Below are 5,900 nucleotides of genomic sequence, written 5' to 3' on the forward strand. Positions count from 1 at the left end.
GAACTAACAACCTCTAAACTAACTTCTACATTGAAATGACGAAAATACCCTTATAGCTAAAATTAACATAACCACTAACAAACCATCTTCACTTCTGTTTCTAACATCATTAGGTAGCATAAGCATTTGATTTTATATTTGTAGCTAAAATTTGACTCTAACAGATATGTATCCATCCTACCAGAATTTGGAACAAATAACGACTTCCAATCAGAAGATACTGTTATGTTTTCGCATTCATATGGATTGGCATATATACATTCCAAGATCCTCGATGCTTTCCTTATGAAAATATGCAAGTGCATATAATTGGTTTAATTGATTGGTCTAATGCAGTAATGCGATGTTCCTTGTGGATCAGTTGTCGTCCATATTTCCCATGCCTTGGAACAAAGTTTTTTTTTCCAGATTTGGTGACTTTTGGAAAATGAATATCATCGCGTGAGTCCGTGTATGCATGAGTCTATCACTTAGTTATGATATATTATGATAAACCACCATATAATACATCGCATTGAAATAGTACCGATTTACTAATCAACTCTTTAAATTTTGATTGAATACATTAAAGAAAGTATTCTTAAAGTTCCATATAATGATCGTATTGAACCATTAATTACCCTTATAATATTCTGAAAGTTCCATATAATGATCGTATTGAACCATTAATTACCCTTATAATATATTACATCAATCCCATTAATATCTGATCAAAATAGATGGAAAAACCCCCCATTACGTCAATTCGATTGCATGTGAATTCAAATCTGTTAATAAGTTACAATAACGCCATGTAATGACCACTAAAACATCATTAGAAAAACAACCATACCACCCTTACAGAATTAACCCTCTGATCCCTCACTTGAGTCTTCATCTCCCGAGTCGCTCGATTCTGTGTCGGTATCTTTCGATTCTTCATCACCTGAATCGCTTAATACTTGGTCACTTGACTCTTCCTCCGCAGCTTTCAGCCTTGCTTCTTCTTTTGCATTTTCCAGAGCTTTGATCAGGACATTTAAGCAACTCTCAGCATTCTCATCAGCTGACTTTGGCATTAAATTTTCTGCAACATCTGCTGGAGACATGTTGGTCTCCTCCAACAGCCGATTGATCGATGGATACAAGTCGTGTGATTCAATATCCAAATAGTTCTTGGCCAGCACCTTAAATGTTTCGAAACAACAGAAGGAGAGCTCAATATGCTTGTCCATCCTTCCTCTTCTAATCAGAGCAGGATCAAGCTTTTCAATGTGGTTTGTAGTGAACACGATGAGTCTCTCACTACCACAAGCCGACCATAACCCGTCAATGAAATTCAGCAGCCCAGATAAAGTCACTTCACTTCCCTTTTTCTTCTTAACCTTTTCCTTTTTGTGAACTAGATTCCTCTCCTCCCCCCCAGTACTCTTCCCCTTTCTTTCACCGGTAAGATCAAGTGAACAATCAATGTCCTCTATCACAATTATAGACCTACTTGATGTGTGGATAAGTAGTTTCTTCAACTTCGTGTTATCATTCACGGAGGTTAATTCAAGATCATAGATGTCGTAATCAAGAAGGTTAGCCATGGCAGCGATCATGCTAGACTTTCCGGTTCCTGGTGGGCCATAAAGAAGATATCCTCGCTTCCACGACTTTCCCACCTTCTTGTAGTAGTCTTTGGACTTGATGAAGGTCATAAGATCATTCAAAATATCTTTCTTCTTTTCCGGATGCATTGCAAGAGTATCAAACGTAGAAGGGTGGTCAAATATGATGTGGCTCCACGAGGACCCTATGCCATTGGTATGGAGCTTTCGTTGCCTGGTTTTCTTGGCAATGGCCTCTCCTTCATCAAGCACATGGGGAACGTAAACGTTGGTGATGATATCTCTGTGTTTACGATGGCAAGTGAGCTGGTAGTATCGCTTCTCGTCACCATCGTTATAATTAAAGAGAGCCCGCTGTTGGGGGATGATTTTGCTCGAACTCCACCAGATTGTCATGCCTTGGAACTCATCTATGACCTCTTCGTAGTCTTCCATGCTTAAGAAAACGGATCTAAATTTGCTGTTCTTAATTACATTCGCTTTGAGCCGTTTAACTCCATTGGAGGAGTTGGAACTAAGGTATCGTTCGATGGCCTTGTATGCCTTGCTGCGCTCGTACTCATCTCCTTGGTATTCATGAAAACTAATGGTGATATAAGGGTTCATGAAACTCACAAGTCTACGAATATATTTTTCTATATGCTTACTAAGCTCTTCTGGAAACCATTGCTGAAAGATTGCCCACACGAACATAGCACTTGCCATCATAGACCCTAACTGAGTCATATCCCACATCATAATTATCTTATAGATCACTTGAAGGTATTTTTTGAGTTGAGGATTAATACAACGATCAAATTCGTTTGTTAATTTATATAGAAGTGAGTACTCGAATATAAGAGTCAACATCACAGATCTTTAATGAAGGTTCCTGCTGCGTGGTGTTGTGCAAAAACAAATCTGACATGGAATGCAGAGAGAACCGACCATGCTTTTTGATACGCGTTACTAATTCGATAGTACTGAAGCTTCCTGGACTAATGTCAAAGCTAGTCATCTATGACATCAAGCTGCTTACATATTTAAATGATTATTGTAACTTCAGTGGTTCTAAACATGCACGTTCAAAATGTGAAATTTTTAACTATTTTATTAGCATCTTGTCCTGTCAATTTATAAACTGATGGACGTTACCTTCACAGGTAATAAAAGCATATTATTCTCAAATCACCAACACAAAACGCTTTATATATTTTTCATGTACCAGAAGTTTTTCTCATATATAACTTTTTTATGGTTCATACAATCTTACAAAATTAGCTAGAATATATTTAGTAGAATATGAATAAAATAATATTTGTTTAGGAAAAAACTTTAACTATAAAGCTTGTGAATTAACAATTTTTATAAAAAACAAAATATATATATATATATATATATATATATATATATATATATATATATATATATATATATATATATATATATATATATATTTGGAAAAGTTTTCCTAATAGTTTTTTCAAATTTACAAAAGGTAAAAGTTTTTTTTACTGAAAAAAACTAAAGTTGTTAAAATAAATAAACAAATAAAATTTTCTTTAAGATATTTCAAAATAGTAAAATAGAACATGAAAATCCAAACCTTTTAAGTTATACTGATCAATAATAAACATGAAATTATTAAAAAAAAATGGTTTAGGAATCACTAAATGAACTATTCACATTATCATGTCTACCCTATGCTTAAATAAAAAATGACAAAGTTAGCATATATATGCTCAAATAAAAAATGGAAAAGTGCCATGTGGGTTTCAAAGATTAGAACGCCATGCATGACACACAAAGTGCATTTTATGTCTTCCAGAAGATGCACATTAGTAATGACCTCATGCTATTTTTTTTAGCATTGTTGGAACAGGCCCAAGAAAACACTCATGCACACACCAATTTTCTGTAATATCTCTTTCATAGTAAACAGAAAATATATACACGTCCAATTAGAAGATAAACTCTACTATACTTATACTATTTAACATCAGATAAGAAACCTCAAAGATAGGACTACTAAGTCCGCGTTATTAAACTCCACCAAACTTGGTCATCATTAAACTAGGTCTTCATTATTAAACTTGTGCATAAAGAACTTCGACTGACCCATTCAAACCTATACTCGTGACCCAGCTTAACCCATCAAGATTACCCAATATAAACCCCCATAATCTTTATGATTCTTGACCCGCTTCTTCACCACAACAAAGTCGGTTCTTGCTCTTGTCATAATTCATGTATTTCTTGGTATTTCTTTATAGACTTTCAAGTTGCAAAAAAACTCGTTTCTTGATTTCATTCTTGCCTCTTTCGATCTTCCTGCTTTCTTGCTACCCTATTCTTACTATCTCATTCTTGCTTCTTGCCTTTTGTTTCTTGTTTGGTGCATGCTACAAAACCCGAAACTTTCTACTTGTTATGATTGTCTTGCCTGCTACTTGCTATAGACTATGCAACAACTTTCTTGTATGTTGCTTGTTATTGTTCATGCAGAAAAATTCCGCTACTTCTTTCTTCTAATCACCAAACGTGATCGGACTTCCTGCTTGCTTTCATTCTTTCTTCTGATCACCAAATTAATGTGATCAACCTTGTTGCTTGCTTTCATTCTTGCTGCTTACTTTCTTCCTCTCAACCTGCTTGCTTGTTTTCTTCCTCAACAGTCTTCTGCTGCCATCTCCAGGATCCAACCACCACAGTCAGATTTTCATCTGTCAACACCCCGTGAGCCATTAACTCCACAGCAAAACCGGAACACACCTCAACCGAGAACCATCCTAGTTCGATCCTCCTTTCTGTGTTTCTTTCTTTCTCAAGTAAACAACTGGTTTTCACAATCTTTTTTCTTCTTTCCTCTTTCCTCTTTCTTCTTTCTTCTTTCTTTCTTTCTTTTATCTTCTATCTTCTTTCTTTCTTTCTTTCTTTCTTTTTTCTTCTTTCTGGCAGCCTTGTCTACAGCAGCGATATCTTCAACTCTTCATGTAATTTGTCATGAAATTGCCACTTTCTTTCTTCTAATCGATCCTAGTTATATGAGGTTGCAATTGACCTTCTCCTTCTTGCTATCAACCAAGAATGAGCATGGTGTTTTGATACCAAATGTTGGAACAGGCCCAAGAAAACACTCATGCACACACCAATTTTCTGCATTATCTCTTTCATAGAAAGCTGAAAATATATACACGTCTAACTGGAAGATAAACTTTACTCTACTTATATTATTTAACATGCTAAGAATAAGGAGAAATATCAACTAAGAAACCTCAAAGATAGGACTACGAATTACACTTTATTAAACCCCACCAAACTGGGTCTTCGTTATACTATGTCCTCATTATTAAACTTGTGCATAAAGAACCTAGACTGATCCATTCAAACTCATACCTGTGACCCAACTTAACCCATCAAGATTACCCAACATACATATTTTCTTAAAGAATCATTTTGGTGCTTCGTAACATTTCCTCAATCCTTCCTCCGAAAAAAATTTCCCGTCCAAACTTTTATAAAGTAAAGTACCAATTTTGCCATTCTTCTCCTTTAAACTCCCAATACACTAAATCTGTATTATTCTATCCCAAATCTGGATCATTTAGTACTCTTGAATTTGATTTTGTTCCCCATTTTACACAATTTATGCAATTAAAATCTCTGACACTGATATTATCACCTAAATATGATAAAAATGGGTACAATCCCGTTAAATTAAGGATTATTATTTGAATTCCGTTTAAACTTTTAAACATTCCTTAATTAATAGCCGAATATTCGATACTTTCTATTCCAAAAAAATCGGCATTAAATTTTTCGTTCTTATATGCCTCTACGTTTACAAAATTAAACTTGCTGTCATCGGTTTCATGCTTTGTTTTTCTCTGACGTTTGAAAATTTCTACCATGAGGTATAGTAAAGCTTTTTTTTTGTTCCATCATGTGAAGATTGAAAATACACCCCTCTATTAATGAAATTAGTGTCACAACTAGCATTTTCAGCTAGGAAATTCTATTCTCATGTAAACATCATCTATTGTAAGGCATGTGCTCTAAGTGAAAATCATACTCTATGCTTAATCAAAACCATCCATTTGAATCTAAACTCTTGATTTAAGTCCAAAACCTAATACAATACATCTCATATGGATTGAAAACCCTAGAAATCCCGGTTCAAGTTAATTTGGACAAGGAACCTCTTATTGGGCCTAATGGACCAATAAACATTCAATTTGACTACTTTCGGCCTAGAATGATTCATTCTATCTTCATTGGGCCATGATGGGCCGTAAACTACATCCTTAGGCTTCTTTGGGCCGTGAATCC

General features: G+C 34.9%; 1 pseudogene; it reads right to left on the bottom strand.

Annotated features, from left to right (window-relative positions):
• Positions 1-720: 720 nt before the first annotated feature.
• On the bottom strand, positions 721-2,366 carry LOC145120193 (AAA-ATPase ASD, mitochondrial pseudogene; annotated as a pseudogene).
• Between the last annotated feature and the right edge of the window lie 3,534 nt (positions 2,367-5,900).

The sequence above is a fragment of the Lactuca virosa genome, chromosome 6, assembly GCF_052849685.1.
Source record: "Lactuca virosa cultivar CGN04683 chromosome 6, Lactuca_virosa_CGN04683_v6, whole genome shotgun sequence".
NCBI classification, from domain to species: Eukaryota; Viridiplantae; Streptophyta; class Magnoliopsida; order Asterales; family Asteraceae; genus Lactuca; species Lactuca virosa.